The following is a 21,478-nucleotide window of genomic DNA, read 5'->3' on the forward strand; positions in this document are numbered from 1 at the left end:
TCAACATCAGAATGAATATATTTTTTTATTCCCTCAATTGAAAACTACAAAGCAATAAAATTAACAGAGAACAATTTTGGGCAATAATGAATATCAATCAAAAGAAGCCAAACATATGCAAATATATATCTTATGATTCAATTTCTATGAACTTCAAAAACAGACAAAGCTAATTTATGGTGTTAGAAGTGAGAATAGTGACTATTCTGGAAGGAGAGTGGAAGATGCTTTGGAATGACTTGCGAGTTTCTTCTGGGATGCTGGCAATACTGTGTGCTGGCAATGCTGTTTTAACAATGGGCATGGTTATATGGGCATGTTTACTTTGTAATAGACTATTCAGCTATGCCCTTATGATTTCTCTTTCCTAAACATATGCATACATTTAGGAAATGTAAATATTATGTAAACATAATTTTTAAATTAAACATAATCCTATATGTATTATGCAAACATAATTTTTAAATTAAATGAACAAATTTTAAATTAACAAAAATAATTTAATTACAAATGTTAAAATCCCTATTCTAAATAACTCTCATTAATAGAAAGGCGTATAAATCAGATATTACAAACTATGTGCTAATCAAGGAAGTTAAGAATACACACCAAAATTTAAAAAGACAGGTAAAACCTTATTTAGAGGACTGTACTATTCAGCAGACTCTAGCCCACCAGGCTTCTCTGGCCATGGGATTCTCCAGGCAAGAATACTGGAGTGGGTTGCCATGCCCTTTTCCAGGGGATCTTCCGGACCCAGAGATTGAATCCACATCTCCTGCAGTTCTTGCATTGGCAGGTGGGTTCTTTACCACTGGTGCCACCTGGGAAGCCGTATTATTCAACTTGGGCTGCCATAAAAAGTACCATAGACTGGGTGTCTTAAACAATGGAAATTTGTTTCTCGCAGTTCTAGAGAGTGGTAAAACCAAGACCAAGTGCTGATTTCCAGAAGGAGCTCTCCTCCTGGCTTACAGATGGCCTCATATGGCCAAGAGAGAGCTCTGGGTCTCCTCCTCAATTTAGGGCTTCAGACCTATCAGATTAGCGTCTTACCTTTATGACTTCATTGTACCTTTTTTATCTCCTTTCAGGCTCTATCTCTACATCCTGTCACATTTGGACTTCAACATGTAAATTTTGAGAAGATATAAGCATTAAGTTTGTAACAGGAATGTTCACAGCATTATATTCTATTTTAATTAAAGAAAAAATATATAAAAGTTTTCTAAGTTTTTCAATTTGGTAAATTTAATAAACTATTAGACAACCACCAAATAAACTAAAAGAAAGTAAGTGGAGAAAATTCATACACTGCACAGTAGTCAATACATTTGAATACAAATATTCCTTCAAATTAATAAAGAACTGAAGTGAATTAATCAATAAATCTTAATAAGAGCTTTCAAATAACAATGTTTTCAGAAACCCACAAGCACTACCTTCACCTTGGGAATGAATCTGAAAAGATTGGTTATTTGTCGACTGGTTACTAATGAACCTATCATGCAATTCCTATTTTGGAATAATTACTATATTAGGTTGGCCACATGGTGATATGATTGATTCCTGGACATTGGCCATTCAGACAACTAAAAAATAAAAATATCCCAAATGAAGGCAATCTTGGTTGCTTCATAGAAGTCACTTAAGCTATGTCATCACTCTTGCCAACTTAGCCAAGGGATTTGTGAAAGACAGAGGAGACTCACTGGTTACAGTGTCATAGAGGATGCATCAGCCAAGTCACATAAAATCAAATAAAAATAAGAGGATATATGCGCTTGTTTCCTTGGGTCAGAACCTGAATCATTTCCTCTGTTGGTGTGTCTGTGTGTTTAGTGATGTCTTATCTGTGTATGTTAAACAATGACTTCACTTAGGAAAGTGAGATGATGATTCCTTTATATTCTGGAAATCACTGGTTGTCCTTCCACTTGAAACTAAAATTCTGTTGAGGTAAAAAGCCAACCGCAAAGTATCTTTTTATTTTGCTTCTTTTGTGTATATAAGAGTGTCACTCTGTCAATCTCTGCTTTGCCAAATCCCTTGTGCTTTCAGTCATGGATTTTCGTTAAATGACCATTTAACTTGGGCATTTCACCAAAGGGTTGAAACTTCTGGGCTCTGAGTCAACTGATTGAAAATACGATTATGACTTCAGCTACACTGAATAAACAGATTTCTGTGGAACTGGCAACTAACCATCTCTTAGAAAAATGAACCTTACTTGATCAAGAAAAAAAATCACTCTTTCATATGCTCTTATAAACACACATGTGAACAAAAAAAGAAGCAAACTACTCATGGAGTATCTGCAGCCCCATATATATATATATATATATATATATATATATTACATTATAATATATATGGCTTCCCAGGTGGCTCAGTGGTAAAGAATCTGCCTGCCAATGCAGGAGACACAGGAGATGCCGATTCAATCCCTGGGTGGGGAAGATCCCCTGGAGGAGGAAAAGACAACCCACTCCAGTGTTTCTGTCCACAAAATCCCATGGGCAGATGAGCCTGGTGGGCTACAGTCCATGGGGTAGTAAAGAGTCGGACATGACTGAGTAACTGAGCATGCATACCTTATAAAAGCGTTCAAGGGACTGAGAGCTCTAAGTTAATATGATTAAGATATTATGTCAAAAATTAAGGGGCCAATTATAAAAGTTTCTGAGATTTTCCTCTTACAACCAAGCAGAAGACACAGCCAAGGATTTAGCTTCACTTGTTTTACCTTACAATACATATCAACATTCTCTTAACTACATTTTACAGTTTTAGAGTTACTCATATAATCAGAAGTAAAATACTTCCAGTATTCTGTATTAGTAAATTCTAATACATTAACTTCAGGTTGAGCATAAATTATTTATTCAATTTATTGGTTGAAAAAATGCTTATAAAGATAAAAGAGGTCTTAGAGTTCAGCAGATAACTCCAGGATCCGTTTCTTCTACCTGCTGTCTTTTCTTCTATCCTTATGGAATAAATTTAAATTGAGTTCATATTTTTAACAGGACCTAGAATCAATGTCTGTAGACTGAGAGGCAGATGGAGAAAAATCATTAGGTCAAATGTCATAATCTCATTATTTGTAGTCCTGCTTCTAGCAATTTTTAAATGTATAAACAAGCTTGACTGTTCCTTTATAATTATAGTAGAATTAAAAATAGCAGAGAAACTTACTGGGATCCATTCTCTGCTGCTTATGAAATAGCTCCATTGAGAAGGACATTTCCAAATTTCTACCAGTCGGGGGAAGGTTCCTGTTTGAAGCATAAGGTAAATGGAGTCTATTAAATGTGAAGGTCATATATTAAATTCTGTTGCCCTCACTAATCACACTCTTTCAGAATCTGAGTTTACAGTGTATAAAGTTTCTGGTTCATGTACCATGGTCAGTGAAAAGAACATTGCTATGAAAGCAATCACTTTGTGGATTAAGCCTTTTCTCTAAGTAAATGGAATTGAATTCATTTACTTACAACCAAGACATATAGTCCTTGTTAAATGTTCTACTGACTGAGCTCAATTCTCTTCTTTGGCTCAGGCATGTTATCTTTGAGAATGCAGAGGGGAAAGAAGTCTCCATCCTGGTTGCTGTTAAACTTATCCTCTGTAATACCTCATACTACATTTTAGGGGTCAGGTGCAAAGTAAATTGGTCAGGTGCCAATACAGATAGGAGCCTGGGAAGCTGCTTTAGCTTCTGCTTCCACAGTGAAATGGAAGCCTGGTACAGAGGTGAAAGAGCAAACATCAGTTGTTGTAAGCACATGGAGGATGCTGCACTCTTCTTGCACAAGACATCCATAAAGCAACCTCAGTGGTGATTTAGTCGCTAAGTCGTGTCTGATTACTGTGAGTCCATGGACTGTAGCCTGCCAGGATCCTCTGTCCATGGGATTTTCCAGGCAAGAATACTGGAGTGGATTGCCATTTCCTCCTCCAGGGAATCTTCCCGACCCAGGAATCAAACCCGGGTCTCCTGCATTGCAGGCAGATGCTTTACTGACTGAGCTATGAGGGAGGAGGAGATTAACCCAGGAGGTTAGCATGCAGTAAAGGTCGTTCTTGTGTTTCTCTTACTAATTATATTACCTATAACTCTAGAAGTGCTTGTTCTCACTCCTTCAGGGTCTCTAGATGTTGCTGAGATCTTTTAGGTAAGTCTCCACGCTTGATCTAACATACAATAGGAGAGAATGTGTGGATGGGAAAATCCGCTCTCTGAAGTAACATTAGTAATAACAATTTGTTGTTCAGCCACTCAGTCATGTCCAGTTCTTTGTGATCCCATGTGTTGCAGCATGCCCAGCTTCCCTGTCCTTCATTATTTCCCAGAGTTCACTCACACTCATGTCCATTGAGTTGATGATGCCATTCAACCATCTCATCCTTTGTCACCCCCTTCTCCTCCCACCTTCAATCTTTCCTGTCATCAGAAGCTTTTCCAATGAGTCAGCTCTTTGTATCAGGTGGCCAAAGTATTGGAGCCTCAGCTTCAACCATCAGTCTTTCCAGTGAATATTCAGGAGTGATTTCCTTTAGGATTGACTTGTTTGATCTCCTTTCTGTCCAAGGGACTCTCAAGAGTCTTCTCCAGCATCTCAGTTCAAAAGCATCAATTCTTCAGCACTCAGCATTCTTTATGGTTCAACCCTCACATCCATACATGACTACTGGAAAAACCATAGCTTTGACTAGATGGACCTTTGTTGGCAAATAATAACAACAATTGGATGATAATGAAGCAGAGCTAAATGAACCTCAACTGGATTGGTATTTGCAGAACTGATAAGAGATAGGCATTCTTCTATGTCTACAACTGTTAGCTGATATGCACAAGGAATTTTTTGTGGCTTAAGGAAGAGTTTTATGGATAGCAGTGCAAGAAATCCTAGGAAACAGAAGAGAGGGGAGCCATGGTGAGAGACTACTTAGGACAACATTTATGACCCTGCTGGCCTCTGGACTGAATATGGACTTTTTATAGAAAGAGGGTTTGGGCACAGACTGAAGATGTGGTGTGCGTAAAAGACTTTGCCAGACTGTACCGGCATGAAACAGCACAGATCAAGGCTTGAAGAGAAAATCTGAAACAGTGTTAGAAGGATCATTTGAGGTGGACATTTAGTATTTGTTTCTGTCCAGCCTCACTTCGACCCTCTGGTAAAGGCATCTCAAAGAGCTTCTTGTCCTCCACTCAGAATCTGTGGAATTTGAGTGGAGTTGATTCTAAGCCCTAAGTGCAGGAGAGGACATATGATTCAAATCTGTGCCTCTTGGTCATATTAATTCATTAACATGCCAACCAAGTGAGGTGAATGGGACAAATTTATAAGGTTTTTGTTGGGATAAGAAGGGTGAAGAAAATCTTTATTCACTTATTTTTTAAAAAGGCATGCATCTTAGATGACTTAATCCTGAAAACTATAGAGCCCATCATATAGAAAATGCCTATCTGAGAGCAAAGTCTACAGAGAGGAAAGCAGGGGTCAGGATGCAAATAGCAAAGTCCTACTGGGACTTGGAGTCCTTGAGCCCATTGTTTTCTGAAACCAAACGCCCTGAGGACTTCTGTTACATTGGCTCACATATTCTTCTTTATATGAGCAAGTCTGTGCTGGCTTTCTTTAGTTGTGAAGAAGTTCAGGACATTCTACCCTAAAGTATGGCCTCTTGGCATATAAAAATCTTAATCTGAAGAAATTTTGAAAAAACAGTAACAACATTGGCAGATCACTCTGACCTCCTTCCCGCCCCTCAGCCCTGCCTTTTCTGGCTAATTCTTCACCATTTATTACCCCCTCAGCCCAAACTCCTTTGTCCTGTCAATTCTTCACAAATTTATTATTCCTTTGTCTTCAAGTGTAAAAGTTCTTTTGTTCTGGTTACTTCAGATTTTCATTCTCTTGTGAAGGCTGCCAGATACAAGTGGGAATTCAATAAAATTTGGGTGCTTTTCTCCTGTGAATCGGTTTTTGACATTTTTAGGCCTGGCCAGGGACCCTAAGAATTCACCTGCAATGTGGGAGACCTGGGTTCTATCCTTGGGTTGGGAAGATCCCCTGGAGAAGGTAAAGGTTACCCACTCCAGTATTCTGGCCTGGAGAATTCCATGGACTATACAGTCCATGGGATCGCAAAGAGCCAAAGATGACTGAGTGAATTTCACTTTTTAGGGACCCTAAAAGGGTTGAGGAAAACTTTTTCTTCCTCTACAGTTCTAAGCCCAAAGTCCTGACTACTACCCCCTTCTTCCTGTCTCTCACTTCACCCCACATTGCACTTCCGGCATTCAGAGGTCTTAGAAAGGCACCCATGGAGGCTGGTCTTGATGGAGTGAGGTCATATTCCCTTGGAAATCACTAGCAGTAGGAGCAGTGGTGAGAGAGGTTGATGAGATGGAAGAACATGCCTGGGCTTGTTTCTCAGCTCAGGTTCAATGCTATTGTCCTGGGGACTTTTAGAAATAACTGGGGGAGATATTAAGAGAAGATAGAGAGAATGTGTCCAACAAGTGTAACTCAGGCATTGATTAATATGAATGAGAACTCACTTGGTTCACAGGCTCTAAGCCCTGGGGTAAGAGGTCACAATACAAAGACATTGTTATTGAGAACCTTCTATGTATCAGGAGCTTTACATGCTACCCCTAATCCTACCAACCCCTATTCCAGTATTTTTATTCTCAGTGAGGTTAAGGGAGTTGTCTAAGATCACACAACTAGTAAATAACAGAGACAGAGTTTAATCCAAAGTTCATCTTTTTTTTCAGGTTCAATCTCTTCCATTCTGTTTCATTATCTCCCTACAGCTCTGCAGAAATCTGGTCCCCAAATCCCATCAGGGAATGAAAATTTTTTTCTACCCATCAGGAGGTAGAATTTGGTATGGCATTTAAAAGATGATATGCATGTATGTATGTATGTATGTATGTATTTACTGTGGGGTCTTCTTAGTTGTAGCATGTGAGCTCTAGCTCCCTGACCAGGGGTCAAACCTGGGCCCTCTGCCTTGAGAATTCAGAGTCTTAGCCACTGGACCACCAGGGAAGTCCCTGGTATGGCATTTATTTTTATTTTTTTAAACTTCTTGTTTTAAATTGGAATATAGCCGATTAACAAAGCTGTGACAGCTTCGGATGGACAGCAAAGGGCCTCAGCTGGTATGGCATTTGTCAACAAGCCCAGCAGAAGCACTTAATAAATCTTTTCTTATGATGAAGGAAAAAAACCAACACTTAGGATAGCGGGGAAGCAAGAGACAAGTTTAATCCCTTGAATTTTGTTAGAAAAGTTTTGTAGAAAACACAAGTTATATTAATGGCTATTTAATATTTGAAAATCAATATAGAACTTTCAAAAATGGGAAATGTTTCCTTTCACAACATGAAGATGGCCCTGCTGTTTTTACTGATTTTTCAAACTTCTCTCTCCTCTCTCCACCTTCCTCTACCTTTCCTTCTTTTTTTTCTTCTCTCTCTCAGAAAAAAAAAAAAAAAAAAAAAATATATATATATATATATATATATGTAAGTATATGAACTGAAAATAAATAGATGTGGATTGTGCATTCCTCGATTGTGTCCCTTCATTTCTCTCCTACAGAAGAGAAAATAACTCACCTCAGGATACAAAGGCATCTCTTTTTCACAGAAGGTAGGTGCCTATCTGATGTTTGATGCTTCATATATCACCCTGTATGACAGTGACAGCTAAATTCACTGCAGATGTTATTAGGGAGTACAAAGAAGTACTAATGGGCTTTAGTGCTATTTATTCAGGTAGCCCTGACTCTCTTTAAGTTATACTCAAGAGTGCTAAAGCCCTGACTCTCTTTAAGTTATACTCAAGAGTGCTAAATAAAATAACCCAAGGAGATCATGACCTTGAATGGAATGAATACACATAGCTTCCCTCAAGGAAGCTTTACCTCACAACTAGGACTTTTGAAAATTACCTAAGAATACCAGAAGTTAAAAACAAAAAGTCTAGTCAAGCTGATGCTTTAAAAAAATTTCTGATGGATAATTAGAACAAAAGTCCTGGGCTGATACAGGAAGAACCTCAAGAGTGACATTATTTCTATTGTCACTCAGACGCCAGCTTAAAAAGAATCAAACTGATGTTCAAGGAAATAAAAGGACTAGGAGGGGTCTCCGTGCATGTGTGCAGGTCCCTTTGAAGGATCTTTGAGGATCTTTAGCGCTTAGTCCTGTGTTTGATTATATTTGCAAATTCAGAGTGCCTCAAAACTGTACGGAAGCTTTAAGTCCCACCAATTCTGGGTCTGTCCCTGTGAGAAAGGCATTCCTGGGTGGCACTGACATGGCGTGTCCCCACTCTCTGGGCAGAGGCACCGCCCTAGCAGGGTGACCAAGACTCACACCACCAGTGCTACCAGCAGAGGTCACCATCAGTGACCTGTGTGCCTCAGTTTCTTCATCTCTGAAATGGGAGTGGTGAGGAAAAGAATGTATATGCGCCCTTTGGTTCTAGGTGATTTGAGGTGTTCTCTTGCATATCTTTTGTGAGCTAAAAATAATGCAAATAAAGACAAGAAGCAAGGAAAGTAGATCTTTCAGAAGGCTTTCAATCTTCACTCCTTTTCTACCTCAGTCTGTAAAGTTAACGACAACGGTTAGGATGATGACATATATTTTATAATACTTTTTATAAATAGTTCCAATTGCTAAAACTAAATAATAATTATTTTGACACACATTTAATTCTATAAAACTCCTAAGAGAATAATACATGCACATTTTTTCTAGTTGATACAAAGGCAGTTTAGTATGACATCCCATAGGAGTAAAGTGAATTTGAAAATGTCAGCTTTCTTAATGACAAATTTTGAAACAATTCCACTGGCTGCAGGGTGACATCAGTCAACTCAGAAAGGACAAAAAGTGGGTCTGCTGGGCTGCAGTTTAAAGTATTTCAGTTATCCAAATACCAGTAACACCATGTTCTCCAAGATCCTCTGAATAGTTATGTCATAAACAGAGCTGGATCAAATACACAAAAAAAAGAAAAAACATTAGCAAGTTCACCATGTAGTGAGTATGTCTGTTAGTCGCTCAGTCATGTCCGACTCTTTGCGACCCCACGAACTGTAGCCCACCAGGCTCCTCTGTCCATGGGACTCTCCAGGCAAGAATACTGGAGTGGATTGCCATTCCCTTCTCCAGAGGATCTTCCTGACCCAGGGATCGAACCCAGCTCTCCTGCCTTACAGGCAGATTCTTTACCATCTGAGCTACAGGGAAGATCTCACCACATAGGGTCAAAGATAAAAATTCTTGTCCATAGAATTCGTTTTTCCAAAAGTTTCACAAGTAATTCTAACTAAACCTCTGAGGAAAAGTTCTCTCATGATGTTAAATATTTTAGTGCATAGAAAGTAAAGGAGAGTACACAGAATATTTTTATGAATCTAATGAAACATTGGTTTAAAAAAAACTGAAAGAGCACAATAAAACAGATCCATATACTAATCTCACTTATGGATACATAGGCCAAAAATGTAAAATAAAATGTCAGAAAACAGAACACACTTGAATGATATATAAGAAAAGATTCATAACAGGAATTCAACAGCAATGCAATGTTAGTATATCTAGTAATAGTTTATCACCTTACCAAATCAACAGAGAAGGATATCATGTACATAGATTCTAAAAAACTCTTTAATAAAATTTAACTTTCATTATTGTGTTTTAAAAAAAAATCCTTCTATGCACTAAAATATGACTATAATGGCTTCTACGGTCAATTCCTTAGAAGTTTACAAACCAAAACCCGATGTCTGAATGGTAAAACACTAGGCAAAGTGCAACAGAGGTAAAGGTGTCCACTATTCCTACTTTTATCAAAACTTGTTCTCGGGGGGAATCCCCTGGAGGTCCAATGGTTAAGGCTCCATACTTCATTGCAGGGAGCACAGGTTCGATTCCTACTCAGGGAACTAAAATTAAGCAAGCTGTAAGGCACAGCCAAAAAAAAAAAAAGTTCTGGAAATACTAGTCAAGACAATCAAAAAGAGAAAAAAGTAGTAGTATAAACAAATTAGATGGAATACTTAGAAAGCAAAGAGAAGCAATCAAAAACTATGACATGCAATAAAACATTAAGTGTATTGACTATTACAAATTTAATAAATACTTAGTCATAATTTTTATGCATAATAAAAACAATCAGTATAAAAATTTAAAGGTGAGAAATTATTCTGTTCAAAATAGCACCAAAAACTAATAAATACATGTAGGAAATAAACTTAACAAATAGGCATGATCTAAAGAAAAGACAGTAACAGCAGTTATGAAACCTATGAAACTTTGAATAAATAGAACAACATTGCCTGGCTAGCTTATCTTTTTTATGTTATTGTAAGTATATTAGTTATTTCTAAAATGATATATATGTTTAATAGCTTCCTTATTTTTTTACCCGATTTTTTCCTGCATTCAAGAAAAGATGAGTAAGTTTCATTACCAGAAAAATCTCACAAAAACATTTTTTAATTCAACAATTTTTATATTAAAATATTTTTTAATAACTAAGGGGAATACAATAGATCTATTAAAATTAAAGCATATTATAAAGTTAGAACCATTAAAATACTTTGCATTGACCAATGAATGGACTTAGAAATTAATAAAACAAAATGGAGACCACAAACCATGTAAGAATTTAATATAATCTAGGAAACATTTCCAATGTGTGAAGGAAAAAATGGGTTATTTAATAAACAGTTCACCATATGGGGAAAAAATTGTATTCTCTCTTTATTTCTTGATCCAAAATCGAGTCAAAAAAATCAAAGAGTTGAGCATATGTAAGTGATTCATAAAAATAATAGAAAAACATAGAGCAATTTTGTAAAATACATAATTTTAGGGTAGAAAAAAATATTTTATAAAGCTATCAGAAACTAAAAGCAATAATAGTATAGATTGGAAAGGTTAGATGTGTTTTAAATATTAGTTTTCTTAATCCTTATTAAAAATTCATTAAATAATAATTTTAAAAGACTAACAACTGTGCTCTGTTTCTGTGAGGGGGCTATCTACATAAATTATAAGGAATTCTTCAGAATGGGAGATGTGTTTCTCCATGTTTTGTCATTTATTTATAGAAGAATTGACCCATAGGCAATTCTATAATTTGGGTTACAATTCAAAGCTATTTTTTTTAATTAATTTATTTCAGTTTTGGCCATTTGCTTAAATAGATATTTTTCTGCCCAAATGGCTTTTAAGTAGATGAAAAAAGAGGCAACCACACATTCATAATTAAGAAAATCAAAATAAAATAACAAATGCAATTTAATTTTTCACCTGTCACATTGGCAAAGATTAAAGTATCAGATACTTTTTGAGTTGATAAGACAGTTGGGAAATAGAAACCTGCATTATAGCTCTAACTGAAATTTTTATCATCCCATTGAAAGACAATTTGTTAATATTTATTAAATTAAAATGTACACATCTTTTGTCCTAGAAATTTTACTTTTAAAAATGTATTTCAAAACACACTTGCACATATTTTCAAGCATGTATAAGGATATTTGTTGCAACATTTTTAACTAAAAACAAACTAGCTAAAAAGAGAATGCCAGCCAAACAAAAAAAGGAAAATGATCTTTCAATTTAAAAATATAAAGTAAATAACTTATAGGTTATCCATTTAATGGAATGTAATATATGATTAAATAAATGAGGTAGATTTATATATACTGAATTAAGTAATTACCAAGGAGAAAAAAAAGATGCACAACAATGAATACAGCTCAAATGTATTTTAAAAAAATGATTTTATGTGCTATACATACACACACACACACATATACATGCAAAAGAAACTGACTGCCTCAAGGAAAGTTACTTGAGAAACTAAAACAGAGGTTCAGGGTTGGGCAGGATAATTTTTGCTGAATTTCATTCTGTATGTTTGAAAGTTTTGACGTGTTTGTGAATTATTTGTATGATTAAAAAGTGAAGTAACAAAAACAAAAGCCAAATAACAGATGAATTATCCTTAGTTATTTAGAACTTCTCTTACTGATCAGCCAGTAATAAGTAAGAGAATTATTTAAGCAGTCTGCACAGGGCACGAAGTCTTGCATTTTCAATGCATATCCAGGCTCACTTCTTGAGGTTGACTTGGTCAGGTCAGAGTCGCAGAAGACTGCATAAGTGAACACATTATTATTTTTCAAAACAAATACTAAATATAGATACCTGAATTCATACTGTCTGAGAAAATGATTGCTTGATATTCAAACCCCTACTTATTTCCTTTACAGTGGCAACTGTACTGAATTAAATTATGCTCCCCCCACCCGAAAGATATGTTCAGTTTCTAACTCTTGGGTCCTGTGAATGTGACCTAATTTAGAAATAGGGTCTTTGCAGATGTAATCAAGTGAAGATGAGGTCATTAGAGTGGGGCCCTAACCCAATGATTGGTGCCCTTGTAAGGAAAGAGAAATCTGGACACAGACATACACAGAAGGAAGATGGTCATTGGAGGATGGAGACAGACCTTGGAGCTAGGCCGCCACAAACCAGGGTGTGTGGAGCATTGCTGGCAACCACAAGAAGCTGGAAGAGACAGGAAGGATTCTTCCTGGGAGCTTCCAGAGGGAGCAAAGCCCTGGTGACACCTTGATTTCAGACTTCTAACCTTCAGAGCTATGAGGGAATACATTTCAGTTGTTGTAAGCCATCTAGTTTGAAATAATTCATTATGGCCACCTTTGGAAACTAATACAGTAACCTTTACATTTCTCTCTTTTTCTCCCTCTCTTCTAATATGTGTATATAAACTGAAACAGTCATACATATTTCTTCTCAATAATTCCTCCTCTGTTTTCACCCTGATGTGCTCTTGGGTAAAACGTTATAAAATGAATCACTCCTGAGCAGATCTTATGTCTTTATAAAAATAGTATTATTATTGTATCCAATGAAAACAACAAAAAAAATAAAATGTGCATATATGTGATAAAAAATTCGTAAAACAATGGTAACCTTTGAAAAATAAAAATTATTTCAAATATCATAGGGACAGAAATTAAATAAAAACATTAACATATGAAGGGTTTTAACAAATCATCATGTGTATATCTGACTTATAAAATATAACAATATTCATGATTTTGACCTAAATTAAAGTGATAAATTTATTAAAGCATAACTAACATTTTTTTTTCTTTTCTTACAATTGAGGAGCACTTTTCAAGAATAATTAGGATGATTTCAGATCTCAAAATAATTCCATGTGGAGAAGTTGAGTTGGTGCTTTTTCTTAGATAAATTTTCTGCTGCTGCAAAGTCGCTTCAGTCGTGTCCGACTCTGTGTGACCCCATAGACGGCAGCCCACCAGGCTCCCCCGTCTCTGGGATTCTCCAGGCAAGAACACTGGAGTGGGTTGCCATTTCCTAGACAAATTTTCTAGCCACATGTAAATATAAAAATCATTTCATTGTCCTTAGTCAGACAGTGATGAAATAATTTTCCAATGGGGATATTCCATTAACAAAAAAAATGACAGGCAGCTCAAATCTCAGTGCTACTACTGACTAGAGCTGTGTGACTTTGGACAAGTTACTGATAACCTTTTAATCATCATTTTTGTCATTTGCAAAACACTGCTAATAGCTACTTATTTTGTGCACATTAACACACCTTATTCATCTACTGTATTATTTTTGATAACCTTACAATAGAAAATTCACCTATCTTCTCAAAGATATAACTAACTGCTTCATAAAACACAAAAATTCCCTGATAGTCATTTTTAGAGAGAAACCTTTTCACCCATTTTTTTCTTTTCCACTTAAATTGTTTTACTTGAACCTTGCTGCTACAAAACCTCCCTCTATTAACAGAGTCAAAATCAGCTAAATTCCTTTTTGAGAATAAGAACAAAATAATCAAGTTTTAAATATCTTGTTTCAAGTTACTCCACAATAGAACACAGAACATACAGATATAAATGACATCAGACCACTGAGACAAAGGGGACAGACGACTGCAGCGCTCAGATCCTTAGAATTGTTTACTTGAATCAGCTACTTGGAAGGCCACTCCAAATGAATCAGTCCTGCTCCCTCTGCCTGAGGTAGCAAGTAGAATATTATGGGGCGTGAGGAGGTTGCAGGGCAATGGACTAGCAAAATCCTGGAAAAACAGATCCACAAAGACAAGGAAGGTCTGGCATCTTGTGTATATTAGGTCATGTACATAATGGGTGCACAATAATTATTGGTTGTCTCAACAGCATTTCAAAACCAACTTTAAAGAGGATATGTTTTATTTTTCACCACATTTCAAATATTAATTGCGAGCTTGATTGGTTCATGATGGAGTAGAGAGCTGCTTCAAATCAACCAGGCACTGCTCATTGGAGATTTGCACGAGTGATTAAAATCATTCAATCCCTATGCAGAAGCAGATGCTAAGAAACATTTCAGTGCTTCTGAAATATTCCTGAAACAGGGAACTCAAAAGGGATCTGGAGCAGAATGGTTGCTGTTAATACCTCTTAAAAAACAAAAAAGAAAGAGAAAGAGAGGGAGAGAGAAGTGAGGGAAAGAGTGAGAAAGAAAGAAGGAAGGAAGGGACGCTGGGAGGGAGAGAGAAAAGAGGGAAGGAAGGAAGAAAGAGAAAGAAGGAAAAATAAAGAAAAAGACCAAATTATCAATACTTCTTGAATTTTGGCAATAATTGTAAGTCAAACATATTTTGAAAGATTAGGCTATCAAGGCCATTTTTAATACCCACCACAACACAATTCAATGAGTTATTGAGTCACTGCTCCAGCTGAAGAACCTAGAAGTTTCCCTCTGTTTCTTCCCCAAATAAGAACCTTCTGCATCCACTCCAGGGACAGATTTCATTTCACTCCTCCTGTTTCACACACACTCAGCTCACAAATCCCACGTGCACGTGTAGGGAGGAATTAAAAGGAAGACAGGGTGAAGTATTTTATGACCCTCCCATGGACGCACTCTTACATACCCCAGCCCATTGGAAACACATGCTGGCCAGCTGCACCGGGCTCTTGCCCCCAGGGTAGGTGTTAACATACACGGCAGGAACTCGGTGTAGACCCGCAGCAGTTGTAAACATGTGGAAATGGCCCAGAAGCAGAGAAGGGTTCAGGCACTCACCCTCCCGCACACAAAGCAAAGTTTTGGTACATAAGAAACTCAGAAGAGCTCCGCAAAGGTGTACTGCTTACATCATGCAGTTCCCTACTCAGGCTTGGAAAAGCCTCATTCTCTCTAGTTTGGGGCTACAGCTTCCATTTCCCTCCAGGAAGAAACTCAACACATCTTAAATTTTCTTTCCGCATCTCCTTGACTGGTTTGGGATTCCAGATGTAGAGAAGTCGGGTGGGAGTTGGGAGTGGGGGCAGGAAGAAAGAGGAAGGTCCTCTTCTGCATAGGACAGGAATACTGTGTGGAGTTGTGGCCAGGACTGAAGGGGAGCCACACACTGCTTCGGGACATATTTTTTCTTTCATTCTCTCCTGTGAGTTGCCCTGGGAATGTGGACCAATGAGCTCTAGCAGAAAAGCCAATAAGATTGGAAGGAGGGGAGGAGCAAGAGAAGAGCATTGAGCTCCTTAAGCACATGAATTTTTTCACTTTGATGTATTTATTAGGGTAGTTTTGAGAAGGGATCAATTCCTCTTCTTATCTGAATTTATCTCCATGGATGTAGAAAAAGAATCAATAAGAAACTGGTAGCTCAGCCTGAACAGCCTGGTGGCTTGGAGTTTTTCTGTGAATCTATGCCCATTTCTATGCCTCCCACCATCATTTTGTCTTTGTATGTGCTCCCTTCTGTGAAGCTTATTTTAGAACCATACCCCGTTCCTTGGGCCCTGGTCTGAGTATCCAATCTGAGCTGATGCTGCAGGTCCTACACTGCTCCTGCTTGGCCCTCCAGATCTAGAACCCTTAAGCATAGACCAGTGGCCAAAACCCAAGTTTGGCACTGAAAGAACTTTGGACAAGAAGGCGGGCCATCCCCATGACAGTTTCTAAGTATTTGTGTCTGTATTCCCACAGCAGCATCTGCAACTGAGGTAAGTCAATTTTGGCCTGACCAGTTGTCTTTTTCCTAGGAATATTAATAGCTGGATCTGTTCCCCTTAGCCTTTATTTCATTCCACTTTCTATTCTGTCTTCGAACCCAGAATTTTGGATGCCTAGACCGGCATCAGCTGTTACTATTCAAAATGCAGCTCCTCACCCAAGTAACTGTTCTGTACTAGTGGACCTGACATTTTTTCCCCCTAAAATGTTCTTCTGTAAGTAATTAAAAACAAACAAACAGCAACAACAACAACAACAAAAAACCACTTCAAAAAGTGTGTAAAGAACAAGCACTGGGATGAAAATACCATTTCTTAAAGATTTCATCAAGATTTATAGACCCCCAAAGAGTTTATCCATGAAAGCATGGGCCTTATAAATCGTATTTAGCAAATCAATTTTGGGAATGGTTACATCTGTTTCTGGGGAAAAAAGTGAGAAACAGATGTGGAAGCAGGGTGAAACTGAGACAGGAAGCTTGTCAAAAGTGAAAGCTGAGCAAGAGAGCTGAACCCAGAAATCAGAGCAACAAAAGGGAGATAAATCCAGAGGAGCTAAAGCCATGCAGTCATCTGAGAGTTGCATTTAGTCCAAAGAGATAAGAATGTTGTCAATGGACATGATTTTAGCAGATGCTAAGCAGATCTCATTAAAGTCTTTTAAGTTCATCATGAATGAGTAATAAAAGAGAAAATTTAATTTGGGGCTCTAAAGACAGATGTTTTACATAAGGAAATGTGTTATATTAGCGCATCCTCCAAAGGTTCATCTTCCTGGTAATCATTGCCCAAAGAAAATTTGAAGATAGTTTTTCTTCTACAGAAAGATGAGGAGTATGGTGTCATTTGTCTCCCAGGGATACTTCTACATGATTCCAGAACTTTGTCAGATGTTTGTGGAAGGACTTTCTGAAGCTGACATGTAAGAAAACACACGGGAAAGAAGCAATTCTGTGGACAAATGAGTCACATGTGTCTCCACTGAGTCACATGAAGTCTCAGGCGTCTATCCAAGTTCAGTATCCCCATGGACCACTCTAAAGCTTTTTCCTGTGTTTTTCTCAGAGATTTATGGAAAGCTGTCAGAATTAGTGATTATATAAAGCTTTCTCTAGTGTCTGAAATCATGGAAGAGGCGGCACTTCCTTCCATGCTCCAGGAGAAGAGAGAAATAGAAGCAGAAAAAGTACACATCACTTTATTTTCTGTTTTAATTCCATTCTCACAAATGAACATGAGCATTGTTAGAGCTATTTTCCTTTAGCTATTTTGTTAGCAAACCCTTATCTCTGCCTGCTGAGAAAAAGTGTGCCAGGCTCATTTTTATGTAGAAATGTGCAACATGACCTAAAATAAGTCAAACATGACAGCCTTGAACAAGGAAGAGGAGCAAAGTGTGCTCACAAAAATATAACCACAGATCTAGAATCTGTGAACTCGCTTTTTCTCTTTTTGGAATTTAGCTGCTTTACAATGTTGTGTTAGTTTCTACTGTATGGCTGAGTGAATCTGCTATGTGTATACATATATCCTGTCTTTGTCACCAGAGTATTGCGTAGATTTCCCTGTGCCATATAGTAGGTTCTCATCATTTTTGTTGTTCAGTTGCTGTCATGTCCAATGTCTCTGACTCTTTGCGACCTCACAGACTGCAGCATGCCTGGCTTCCCCATCCTTCACTGTCTTCCAGAGTTTGCTCAAATTCATGTCCATTGAGTCAGTGATGCTATCTAACCACCTCATCCTCTGCTGCCCCCTTCTTGGACAGTATGAAAAGGTCCTCATTAATTACCAGATTTATACAGAGTAGTGTATATATGTTAACTGGGATGGAGAACTCACTTTATGATTTAAATTTTGCCTCTGGAGCAAGAAGATATCCTATGTGGGGGAAGGCGTTGTCACTGCAAGAAATCCTGGGAATGCAGATATACTTTAGGCTGATCTTTGTTCCTAAATTCAAGGACATTTCTTTTAAAATTACTAGGGAAAACACAGATTAAAAAAAAAGTTAATGAAATGTGAAATAAAAGCAATGTGTAGAAACAATACGATCAAACAAAATTATTCTGATTCTAAAAAGTAAGATGTAACAAAATATTTCTTCAAATCATATTAAAAGTAGTAATTCATTAAAAGGAAGTAATAAATTTGAAATGAAGAATTTAAAAAGTCCTTGGGTTGCTTGATAATTCCATTAGTGATGAGGAAGGAACCATATGAATACATCTTAAAAAGTTTCAAATTTTAGATTTGATGAAAAGACATTAGCAAAGATAACATAAGTTCAATAACTATGAAAACAAGGACACTGGTGACAAACTAGTCAATAAATGTTATCAGTTCAAAAAGTGTTTAATCACTTCACAAAAAAATTTGAAATGCTGTGATATCTCTCAACTCCTCTATGAATGAAACTAAATAGTTTTTCCCAAACTTGGCAACAATCTGAAAAACATACAGCATTAACAATCTAGTCGTGAAGCTGAAATTTTTCTAAGCTATTGATGGTAAAGAAAATATGTTAAAGAAAAATGGAATTATCTCATTATTTTTTTAGGAAATAAGATTGAATTGTTCCCTGGTGTTTTCTTTTATCAGGTCCAGCAGTCCTGTTCATTTAGCCTCAGAAAAAGAAAGAGCACCTAGACACAGTCAGAAACACCCCAACAAAGGCCAAGACAGCAGTTTACATCAAATAACAGAATACCATCTCAGCCTGCTGCCCCTGCCTTTGCATCTGTTTCCTCGGGCACAAAGTCTTTCCATCTCCATGGCTAAAGACTGGCTACAGTGATGCCTCCTGGAAAGAAGAAGATATCTAACCTAGAAATAATTCTATTTCAATCACAGAATGAAAATGTTCCTTCTTCAGCTTTAATAATTTAAAATTCTCTAACTTCCCTCCACCTCAAGCAAAAGGAAAGCAAAAATGAAAAAAAAAATCCTGGTGCCTTTCAAATACCAGTTTGTCCCTGGTTTGCATTCCACCTATTTTAACGAATATCAATACAAGTAAACATTTCAGCCTGGGCTCTGGAGTTTGTTGGCAAAGGCTCTTCAGATTTCATGTTGACTGCACTCTCGGCTAAATTTTGGCTGGGTCTGCATGGCTCCACGGAAAGCTTATTTCTATCGTAGTCAGACATTTCGCATTTACCCAATAACTGGCAAATATCTGAGTCCACAGGAACAAAGCAGGACTTACAGGGGAAAGCTGTCCAAAAACAAAGCCCCTTTGAGTCACCTCAGCTGGGTCTGTAGCTCATTTTACAGGCATTCGCCCTTGGGAAAAATTCACCGTGTGTAGAGATGTTGCTGTCCCTAGGCCTTACCTTGCTTTCTATATTGAAGGAAATGCAAGATGCCTAAGGTTTATTGGGGAATGTTAGGTTCACTTTAGATATTTGCATAAATCCTGTAATTTTATTTTACATGAACTGAAAAATAAACACTAAAATTGATTTTCTTTGAATTTCTAATAGGAGAGTTCAGTTTGACTGCTCAGTCATGTCCAACTTTGTGACCCCATGAACCGCAGCACGCCACGCCTCCCTGTCCATCACCAACTCCCGGAGTTCACCCAAACCCATGTCCATTGTGTTGGTGATGCCATCCAACCACCTCATCCTCTGTTGTCCCCTCTCCTCCTGCCCTCAATCTTTCCCAGCATCAGGGTCTTTTCAAATGACTCAGCTCTCCACATCAGGTGGCCAATGTATTGGAGTATCAGCTTCAAAATCAGTCCTTCCAATGAACACCCAGGACTGATCTCCTTTAGGATGGACTGGTTGGATCTTCTTGCAGTCCAAGGGACTCTCAAGAGCCTTCTCCAACACCACAGTTCAAAAGCATCAATTCTTCGGTGCCCAGCTTTCTTTATAGTCCAACTCTCACACCCATACAGGACGACTGGAAAAACCATATCCTTGACTAGATGACCCTTTGTTGGCAAAGTAATGTCTCTGCTTTTTAATATGCTGTCTAAGTTGGTCATAACTTTCCTACCAAGGAGCAAGTGTCTTTTAATTTCATGGCTGCAATCACCATCTACAGTGATTTTGAAGCCCAGAAAAATAAAGTCAGCCACTGCTTCCATTGTTTCCCCATCTATTTCCCCTGAACTGATGGTAGTGGATACCATGATCTTAGTTTTCTGAATGTTGAGCTTTAAGCCAACTTTTTCACTCTCTTCTTTCACTTTCATCAAGAGTCTCTTTAGTCCTTCTTCACTTTCTGCCATAAGGGTGGTGTCATCTGCATATCTGAGGTAATTGATATTTCTCCCAACAATCTTGATTCCAGCTTGTGCTTCCTCCAGTTCAGCGTTTCTCATGATGTACCCTGCATATAAGTTAAATAAGCAGGGTGACAATATGCAGCCTTGACGTACTCCTTTTCCTATTTGGAACCAATCTGTTGTTCCATGTCCAGTTCTAACTGTTGCTTCCTGACCTGCATACAGGTTTCTCAACAGGCAGGTCAGGTGGTCTGGTATTCCTATCTCTTTCAGAATTTTCCACAGTTTATTGTGATCCACACAGTGAAAGGCTTTGGCATAGTCAATAAAGCAGAAATAGATGTTTTTCTGGAACTCTCTTGCTTTTTTGATGATCCAGCAGATGTTGTCAATTTGATCTCTGGTTCCTCTGCCTTTTCTAAAACCAGCTTGAACATCTGTAAGTTCATGTTTCACATATTGCTGAAGCCTGGCTTGGAGAATTTTGAGCATTGTTTTACTAGCATGTGAGATGAGTGCAATTGTGCGGTAGTTTGAGCATTCTTTGGCATTACCTTTCTTTAGGATTGGAATGAAAACTGACCTTTTCCAGTCTTGTGGCCACTGCTGAGTTTTCCAAACTTGCTGACATATTGAGTGCGCACTTTCACAGCATCACCTTTTAGAATTTGAAATAGCTCAACTGGAATTCCACTGCCTCCACTAGCTTTGTTCATAGTGATGCTTCCTAAGGCCCACCTGACTTCACATTCCAGGATGTATGGCTCTAGGTGAGTGGGAGTGATTGCACCTTTGTGATTATCTGGGTTGTGAAGATCTTTTTTGTACAGTTCTTCTGTGCATTCTTGCCACCTCTTCTTAATATCTTCTGCTTCTATTAGGTCCATACCATTTCTGTCTTTTATTGAGCCCATCTTTGCATGAAATGTTCCCTTGGTATCTCTAATTTTCTTGAAGAGATCTCTAGTCTTTCCAATTCTATTGTTTTCCTCTATTTCTTTGCGTTAATTGCTGAGGAAGCCCTTCTTATCTCTCCTGGCTATTCTTTGGAACTCTACGTTTAAATGGATATATCTTTCCTTTCCTCCTTTGCTTTTTGCTTCTCTTTTT

This window comes from Odocoileus virginianus, chromosome 13 (genome assembly GCF_023699985.2).
Source record: "Odocoileus virginianus isolate 20LAN1187 ecotype Illinois chromosome 13, Ovbor_1.2, whole genome shotgun sequence".
Taxonomy (NCBI): Eukaryota; Metazoa; Chordata; class Mammalia; order Artiodactyla; family Cervidae; genus Odocoileus; species Odocoileus virginianus.